The following is a 9,855-nucleotide window of genomic DNA, read 5'->3' as shown; positions in this document are numbered from 1 at the left end:
AGTTGTCAGTTTCTTTAGGTATAAGTCTGTGACGTATGAAGCATAAAGCACAGGGAACTCACTGTCAAGCTAAACATGGTTCAGTCTGTCTTCTGTTTTCTAAATTGTGGAGTGTTTTCATATATGTCTAATATTCAATGTAGAGCATTGTTAAGTTATTAGTAAGAAATAAGGAACTTTCTATTCCATCTTCCCTGAAGCTACATTTGTATGTATTTTTTCTTAGTCTATCTCTCAGCTATCCAGTATATAGAATTACTAATTCTTTAGTGTGTTGAAATAATTTTCAGATGGAATTAGCTGGCTGAATTTTTTAATGTGTTGTATGAGAGGAAAGAAGGTTCATACTCCTCTTGAAAGGAAGTGCTCTTGGGTCTAACGGGATGTACATGGTTAAGGCATTGCGACCTGCTTTGTGGCAGCTAACCACTGTTTTTTAGCCTCTCTGGTAGTACACACTTTTAATTCCAGCACTTAGGGGAAAGAAGAAGGTGGATTTTTACAGTTCAACGCCAGTCTAGTTTAGATGGAAAGTTCCATACTAGTCTAGGATGCCATACTGAGACCCCGACTTTAAAACTAAGATAAAATTACCTAGCTGTTTAAAAAAACACCAAAAAGAATTTACTTCTGGAAGTAAAAATGGCCTTCTAGTGACAGATATTTCATTTTGGATGTAAAAAAGCTAAAGTTAGCAAGCACAAAAAGCCACAGGTCATATCAGGTGGGAAGAACAGTAGGGGCCATCATCAAACCACAGAGAAGGTTACAGATCAAGAGAATACAAAATAAGATTGCAGGTTCCCAAATCCGTTCATAAAATAAACAAACTTAGACCACAGCAGAAGAGTACCCTGCTCTACCTCACAGCACAATGTCAGCCAAGCCAGTCTTCAATGTTTTTGTGATCGTACAATGGTCATAAGATCCTGACAGAGAAGGAAGCTTCCTGCCCACCACAGTGTCCAGTCCACACAAGTCTGAAAGTCATTCTCTTTGGTTCCTTAAAGTGTCTTCTGCATATGCAACACACACAGATACTTTTAAATGCTTGTCATATACTTTGTTTTTAAGAGTTATATCACAAGTGTTTTTATAGCATGATATTTTGTTATGCTTTATATATTCTGGTACATAGTTGAACTTTTTAAGAAATATATAGATTTGTAATTTTTTTTTTCAAATTTGCAATGCTCTCTTTAGAGCTATCTTTATATACTACCTGAATTTCTTGAGGAATTACTGCAATTCTCAATCTGATTTGTACTTTTTGATTCTTGTACTGACAATATCATTTTACATGCATTGGTACAGTTTGAATCTGGACTAGGTCCTAAAGACCCATATGTTAAAGGCCCATACCACTTTGGTGCCATCACAAGGTGGTAGAAACCTTTAAGAAGTGTCACCTGTTGGGAGGGTTTATATAACTCAAGGTGTTTTCTTGTTATGGGTTATGGGGCATCTGTCTTTTTCTCTTTTCTCATCCTAGTCACCATAAAGGTAAAGAGCCTTGATCTTCAAGAAAAGAACTGAGGCATACTATGTTGCCAAGAGCAACTAGGTCAATGTCAGGAGCAGCGCATTCTCTGCCACCATGGTTGCACCGTGCACTGCTACAGGGGACCGGCATGCCAGACACTGGGCACCCAGTGGATGGGGGACAAAAGGAGAGTACAATGACCTATACCTGGCCAGAGATTCTATGCTCTGGATAATGCAGGTATAGGTGTCTGTACACTCCGCCCCACGGGGGATGGGGGAGCGTGTGGGTCCTAGTCCTCAGCGGGCAGAGATAACAAGACAGCTGCAAGGGGTCCCTTGGCCTCCCAAAAAGCCTGGGATGTAGTTCTAGCTTCTGTACATCACAGGTGCCTTTGGATGTCTCGGAGGGGCTAAGAACAAGGGGAGAAGGGAGTGGGGAAAAAGGTAGTAGTGTGGCTGTTCCATGCTAGTGCAGGGCAGGAGAGTTCTCAGTCTGGCCTCATGGCTGCAAATGCTGGAGCTGGGTCATCATAGCACTTCTAGTTAAAAGGAGGCAATGCATAGTGGTAAGGTATTTTATTATCGAAAAGGGAGAAGAGACCAGCTATGACCACGTGGAGAGAGAGAGAGAAAGGAGAAGAGAGGAGAAGAAGAGAAAGGACAAGAAAGCAAGAGAGCAAGAGGGGAAGCAAGAGAGAGAAGAGGAGGCAAACTGCCCCTTATATTGTGAGGTGGGGTTATCTGTCCGTGGGGCGGGGCATACCTGGCTATGGTCAGAGACAGGGGGTAGGGTCCAGCTAGAATGCTGGGAGCTTGGGGCATTGTCTACATGACAGAACACACCTCTCCTGTGGGTGGTGCTGTGGAGGGTTGGGATTGAAACAGGATCCAGGAACCCGGGAGGCATGGCTGAACTCCTTCTGTCCCTTGCAGGCAGAAACTATCACCCACTGAGTCACCGGAGTTTCAGACCTGTACTCAACCAGGACTAGGTTGCCTGAACAGACCACTTCTCCACAGGCCAATCCATAATAGATGAAAACTTCCAAAACTCTGAATTACAATAAACTTGTTTTCTTTACAAAGTGATTTATTAGTTTTTTTTTTGTAGAGTTTTTAATGGAAAGTTGGTTAACACACATACACATGCACACTCACATGTACATGCACACACATACACACAAATGGGAGAGGGAGAGAGAGAGAGAGAGAGAGAGAGAGAGAGGGACAGGGGGAGAACACAAGTATTCATGGACTATATTTCTACATACATATAAATATGTAATAAGCACAGATTAATGTAGAAACACACATAATAAGAGCATGCAAAGACACAGTGGTTTACCTAGTTTGTGTACCTATGTGTAAGAAAAGAGAAGACAATAATATTTTCCTAACTTCTTAGGAATTTTCATAAACATTTAGGAGACAGTCTCATGCATGACAGCTAATTGCCATTTTGTACTGAAATTGCCATTCTTCTTAGAGGCTTCTACATTTTTGTTATAATTTTCTTATTTATATTACTATTTTTTATATCCCACTTACTATCTTCCTCCCATTCCTCAAATCCTCCCACCCCCTCCCTTTCTCTGAGAGGGTGGGGCTCCCCTGGGTATTGCCCTACCCTGGTGCATCAAGTCTCTGTGAGGCTAGGCACAGTCTCTCCTACTGAGGCCAGACAAGGCATCCAAGCTAGAAGAAAACATCCCATGTACAGGCAACAGCTTTTGGGACAACCATCACTCCAGTTGACTCACATGAGGACCATACTACATTTCTGCTACATATGTGCGAGGAGGCCTAGATGGAGCCCGTGTGTGTTCTTTGGTTGGTGGTTCAGTCTCTGAGAACCCCAAGGGTCTAGGTTAGTTGACTCTGTTGGTCTTCCTGTGGAATTCCTATGTCCTTCAGGGCCTTAAATACTTCCTCCTGTTCTTCTGTAAGAGTTCCCAAACTCCATCTGATGTTTGGCTGTGCACGTCTGCATCTAACTGAGTCGGCGGCTGGGTGGGTAGAGGCTTCCACTTTAAATCTGCAGCAGATAAAAATCTACGCAGAACAGTTTCAGAATTTGTTTAGTGATGTTAAGAGTATTCTCAAAGGCGAGAAGAAACAAAGTGTGACTTCATTGTCTGCAGAATTAGGTACTCCTCTCTGTTCCAAAGACCAAAATCCCTTCACGGGGCTGTGTTTGGTCTCTTACCGGAATTCGCTAAACTAGTCTAGTCTGGTATTAAAAACCAAATGAAACCAAGCAAAATGCAAATGTATCTAAAAGAACAATTTCCATAAATCCTTTTAGAAACTCATTTGGCAAGGAAGTCTCTTGAAAGTCCAACTCAACCTGAACAGACTTTTTTAGAAGCCCATTTCCTGTTTTTCTCTCCAGGAAACACAGAGAATAGTGTTTTTGAAAAAGTTCCAAGTTCCTTGCTGGAGATCAGCTTCCTCGGTTAATTTTGAATCTCTTATGATTCAGGTATATTTGTACATCAAAAAGTTTGCACTTAGAACCCCTCAAATCCAGTCTATTTGTCCTCCCGGTCTTCCATGAAGCTCTTATGTAAATCCTTTTTAAGCATAAGTGGTTATTACTTCCTGTGATTGTTTGTGTTCTTGGTACTTGATGGGCACTTTTTCCTCCACATGTACATTATTTGTTTAGTAGCAGCATAATATTTTGCTGAAGAACATGGGCCACAGAGTCAGAGGTTTGGAGGAAGCCTAATTCTTTCCCTTATTATCTGGGTGGCCTTGGGCAAAAGGTAATGCGTGTACTTCATATTTCCTATCTGAAAGAAATAAAAGATCTTTTCGTTGAAAGAACTTACGTACATTAAAGCACATAAGAGGATACCAAAAACATCTCGTGCCAGATGCACTTGTGTTCTTTGTACTTTAAAATAAATCATCAGCATAAGAAATCTGTCCTTTAAGTTGATGTAATTTCTCCTGCAGCAAAGAGTTCTGCTCTTAATAAATACCATCTGAGGAAAAATCTAGAATGTCCCAAGTTATACAGGTTATCTTTACTAAAAAGAGGCCAAGTACTTCATTATTGTTAACTGTTTACCAGAATATTTGGAACTTAGTTGATTTCTAAGCATGCTTTATAGTTGTTACTGTTGGCAGTAACATGTGGCCAGTCATCAGGGAAGATGACTAAGGTCTTGTGATAATTTAACCCTTGCTGCTGTGAGAACTTAATCTTTGCTAATTAATTACATTCTCGTGGGTATTTAGGTTTTTTGTTTGTTCATTTGTTTTGCTTCATTTTGTTTTTCCAGTAAATGACTTCTTACTCTATTATTATCCCCTCCAGTGCCCATTGATTCCGAGAAAATAACAAGTGGAGTTTATTGCTTTGATTTTGAACTAAATCTTGTGGCTGTTTTCATCGTAATCCAGGGCACTGTTTAATCCTTTGCTTAGAAGCTATTGAAGTGAAAATGTTCATGTTCCAGATTTCCTTTTTGACAGTGGTGCATGGGAAGAGAGTTCTGCAAGAACTAGAAAATACGATATTTTGCTGGAAGAAACTGAAGTAAGGAAGACCCAATCCCATGGGCTAGCGAAGTGGGGATCCCTTTCTGAAGCTTTGTACTGTGCAAAGGATACTTTTCTGGTGTGCCGAGAAGTTGTCTCTGGGACCGTCACACTTGGAATTCCAGCAGATTACCCTGTCATCAAGTCATCAGTGTGCTGCTATTTGAATAAACACAGCTGTTGTTTTCCAAGAAATATGGCTAGGAGCAGCAAGGAAAAAAAGGGCAATTAGTGTTATTGAAATGGAGGGGTACTCAGGGTGGCATATATATATTTATGAGAGTTTTCGTTTCCGAATAGCTATTTGCCATGCTGTGACTGAGCTGTGGGGGGTGGGAGGGTGGGAGAAGGTAGTGGTAACAAGCTTTCCTACAAATCCTTGCTACTTTGCTACATTCTGTGATACAATATTAATTATGAATAATTTTCATAATTAAATACATGTTTTAATTCATGCGACCTTGGTGTATCTTCTCTGAAGAGAAACCTTAAAATTTTCATGACACTTAAAAAATTACACTGATAATTGTTAACTAGTTTTTTTTTTTTTTGTGAGACTATCTGAAGAGCAATGGCATTGTGCCTCAGAATCAGGGCAGATGTTTACTTTGGGGGGTGGGGGGGTGGACATGAAAACTTTCCTCTTGGTATCACTAAGGGCACAGTAAATCAGAAAAATCATGTTTTATCCCAGTAGTGTGGTCACTGGTGAAAGATCCTTTCCCCTGTTTCTCACATACTTCATCTGGGATGTGGTTGCTGAGCAATGCAACCTTTAAAGACCCTGCCGATTCCATGGTGCTTTTAATACAAATCCTTATGATTCAGCTCAGATATTCAGTGATAATCAATAGACTTATCAGAGATCGATGAGGACCTGAGCTGTAGTCTTCTGTTTAATCAAATGTTTCTATCATCTGGCTGTTGTACTTTTAGTACAGACAAATATAGGGATGAATAATTAAGACTATTCTTGGAGCTCTATTTACTAAAAGTACCTTCTTTTTATTTTTACATAGTCTTGAGTCTTTAGAGTCGGGCTCTTAGTTAAGTGCTGTGGTTTTTTAAGAGTGTTGTCATGGCATGTGGAAGGGTGAGAGAATGGTAGACTAGAGAACAAGTTTCAAAGTCCTAGGATTTCTAGGGTGAGATTTCCAGGAAAAAGTTGAGGTTAGACAGGCCAGGCCTTTTGTGTCTATGGGCATTGCTGTGGGTTAGTTTAAATAATCTCACTGAACTTCGGAAGACTCACTAGCTCCCACTTGCTTGGTTTTTTTTGAGTTAATTCCTAATTTAAAAGTAATTCTTATGTTTAGTCCAATGAACCTAAATGTTTGAAAGATAAGATAGAAAAAAAAACCCAGGACAAGGGTACTGAAGATACTCTACCATTCGGGGGTGTTTCTAAGGGGATGTAAATAAAAGATCTCATTTAAAAACTAGCAGAGACTTTGGAAGAAGAATGACACAGCTTTCTGAGTAGCATTCAGTAACTACCTGGAGAAAGGATGACGAAGGCTTTGGCTTATCAGTCAGAACAGGAAGTGTCTATGTTGTGTCTGAGGTCTGATTGGATGACCTTGGGTCCAGCCAGGAGATACTGTGGTCTGATGCCAACCCTCCTCATTAACAGTAGCAACACATAGTAGAGTTCTGCTTTATTCTTCCAGAGATCTTTTGCATTTATTATCTCATCTCGGATCCGTTTTTAGGATGGTGTTAGCCTTACCTCAGGCTCAACATGTCATCATTTCCTTGGGGACATTATGGCTTTGCTGATAGGTCTGGTTTTTCTCCTCATGCTTTGAACAACCTCTGCAGGAGGCTGAATGTGGTAGCACCAAATAACAAAGTTAGCTGAAACAGAAAGCTTCTAGTGGGGCCACATAATACATTATAACAGATGGGATTAAGCAGGGTTTATGTCATGGTGCCTGTCTAATACACTTTGCCCCCATATAAAGCAAATCCCCCAGTTTTTCTTGTCTTCAGGCACGTAGCCACTTGATGTAGAAGCACTTACTCCCTCTAAGCCGTCTCTCTGTAGAATGTACTGCTTTCACTATATCCAATGGTTCTCTCTCTACATGTAAGGGACCTGACCTTTTGGATTTGTATATTTTTCTTGTATACACCATTTCCTTTCTCAGAATTAGCATGAGTATTTGATTCCTTGCCTGGGCTTGCTAGGACAGCATGGTTTATAGAAGAACTAGGGTAGAATCCGAGAGACAGTTTGTACTGGAAGAATGCTGAGATTAAACCTGTAAAATTGTCAGTCTGTCATGAGATCTTTATTTTCTCTAAACAGAGTTCCTGTTTATTTTGCATATTAAGTCACCCCTACTTTTTGAGTCCTAGAGACAGGGACATGTTTCCCACAGCTTACTAGCAATTTTTATAGTTAATATTTGATATTTAGTATTATGTGTCCTGCAGGGCTGTAATTTGTCCTCAAAGGCCATCACCTACTGCCCATTTGGGTGTGAACTGCATGGACTCCTGAAGGTTATTATGAAAGCCAGAGAGCTGGCTCATGGAGAGTTCTGAGGGGTGGTTTTCTAACCTCAGGATCTGTGGGAATGCTAAGCCCTGTAAGTAATATGTAATACGCACAAAGCAGGGTGGGGTACTCACATGTTCAGGTGACGCCCACTGTGGGAATAGCAAGGTTACTTCTGCTTCCATTCTGTTCATTCTTGAAAAAAATATCTCTTTTGCCAGATGTGATGTGGGAAAAGAAGTTCAAAAATCAGCAACACCAACAAGACACTGTTGGGTCCAACTAGGGATTTCAAGGTTAGGATATGGCCAATGTTAAGAGTTCATAAGCTCAGATCTTGACAGAATATAAACATCCCAGTCAGAATGCCTAGTAAAAGCCTTCCCATAACTTTGTAAAGCCTTAATTTCCAGCCATCCAGGGTTAGAGCTTTAGCATATGAATCTAGAATATGTATGTATGTATGTATGTATGTATGTATATATGTATGTATGTATATATGTATATGTCTATTTGTATGCATATCTGTATCTATATCTATATATTACTCATATATATTCCATATGAATTCTATATATGAAATATAGGATTTCATATATAGAATGTGGAATCCATATGGAATTATGTTCCACAATAGTATCTAAATGGAAGCTATCATACTGTAGTCTGTGTTTTTGCATATTAGTAGAGTAGTTATGAATTTGGCAGTGTCTTTGCTGTTCTGGCATAATGTAGGGCTGGATCCAACACGAGGAAGGAACCACTTCTCATCAGTGTATTCATTCAAAATAGCTACCTTACCTTTTTAGAGACATCAGCGAGATGGTTCCAAGTTGTGCTCAGACACCTTGTAATACTTAAAGAAGGGATCCTCAGAGTTTCAGGTCACTCTAGCTAGAGCTGATAGTGGTTCAGCAGTCACACGTTGCTTCTTAGCCAGTCACCCAGACATGTGCTTCCCTCAGGGGACCAGCTCCTCTTAATTTTTTTTTTGTGTCAATAGAAAACATTAAGCCATAGTGAATGCACCCTGTCTGGGAACCAATTTTCTGTATCACCACTGTATCTCAAGTCTATAACACAATTATAATGCTAGTTAACATCTGAAAGCTCACTTTTTTGTAGATACTGTACTAGCACATTGTATTTGTTTAATATGCAATGCTGTAGAGGCAGGTGATAAATGTCTACCCCACAGGGAGTGGAATAGGCTCATATAAGTTAAATAATTCCTACAAGCCCACAAATACTGAGAGATAGAGCTTAAAGTTAAAGCCAAATAGATGGAAGCCAGATGCTATATTCTATTTGTTTGTTTGTTTGTTTGTTTATGTTTATTTTATTTATTCACTTTACATCCCACTCACTACTGCCTTCCAGTTACTCCTCCCGCAATATTTCCCCCTCCCCTTACCCTTCTCCTTTGAGAGGTTGTGGGGGAGCCTTCTGGGGATCCTTCCGCCTGGCACATCAAGTCTCTCAGGGTTAGGCACACCTTCTCCCACTGAAGCCAGACAAGGCAACCCAGCTAGAAGAACATACTCCACAGAGAGGCATCAGCTTTTAGGATAGCCCCGGCTCCCATCCCATGGGGGGAAGCACCAGTCCCCGACACTATTAATGATATCCTGTTATGCTTGCAGACAGGAGTCTAGCATGGCTGTCCTCTGAGAGGCTCCACCCAGAAGCTGATTTAGACAGATGCAGAAACCCACAGCCAAACAGCGGATGGAGCTTGGGAGACTCTTATGAAAGAATAGGAGGAAGAATTACAGGCCCTGAAGGGGATAGAAACTCCACAGGAAGTCCAACAGAGTCAACTAACCTGGATCTGTGGGGCTCAAGAAAGACTGAACCACCAACCAAAGACCATACAGGGGCTGTACCTATGGCTTCCACACACACTTTCACGTGGGTCCTGAACAGAGGCTGTTTGTAACCACTCTGTAGACCACTCGCAAGTCTGGCTCTTAGTACATATGGTGCAGGAATGCCTTTCTCCTACATTAATCTCCTACCTTTCTCAACCCCCAGCTTAAGGATGAATGCACTTTCATGTTAGCAGGGTGTGAATTTAGCATGCCAGCCAGGAACACAGAATTTGTACTTTAATTTCTATCTAGTATTCTCTGTAAGCAAGATGGAGTAGGATTAGCTCAGTTAGCCTTATAGGACCCTTGGGAGAAGTTTGACTACATTTCGAGTCTGAACTAAAATACTCTAAAGAGGTGCCCACAGCAATAATGCCACTAGAGATTTTATCAGTGATGCTGTTATTGGTATTTGGGTCAACTGTTGCAATTATTGTCTCCAATGAC

At 40.8% G+C, this 9,855-nt stretch overlaps 1 long non-coding RNA gene and 1 other non-coding gene across 2 annotated transcripts in view; both read left to right on the top strand.

Annotated features, from left to right (window-relative positions):
- The window catches only part of LOC116091973, a 59,538-nt gene extending 56,968 nt beyond the window's left edge, over positions 1-2,570 (top strand). The window contains exons 4-5 of the long non-coding RNA XR_004119131.1: positions 2,076-2,216; positions 2,419-2,570. This is a non-coding gene — a long non-coding RNA (uncharacterized LOC116091973). The remainder of the gene's footprint in view (positions 1-2,075; positions 2,217-2,418) is intronic.
- On the top strand, positions 319-438 carry LOC116092815. Its single transcript, XR_004119510.1, has one exon. It is a non-coding gene; the product is annotated as a U6atac minor spliceosomal RNA (small nuclear RNA).
- Positions 2,571-9,855: the final 7,285 nt, after the last annotated feature.

The sequence above is a fragment of the Mastomys coucha genome, unplaced genomic scaffold, assembly GCF_008632895.1.
Source record: "Mastomys coucha isolate ucsf_1 unplaced genomic scaffold, UCSF_Mcou_1 pScaffold15, whole genome shotgun sequence".
Classification (NCBI taxonomy): Eukaryota; Metazoa; Chordata; class Mammalia; order Rodentia; family Muridae; genus Mastomys; species Mastomys coucha.
The sequence above is the reverse complement of the archived record's forward strand: the minus strand, read 5'-3'. Positions and strand labels throughout refer to the sequence as shown.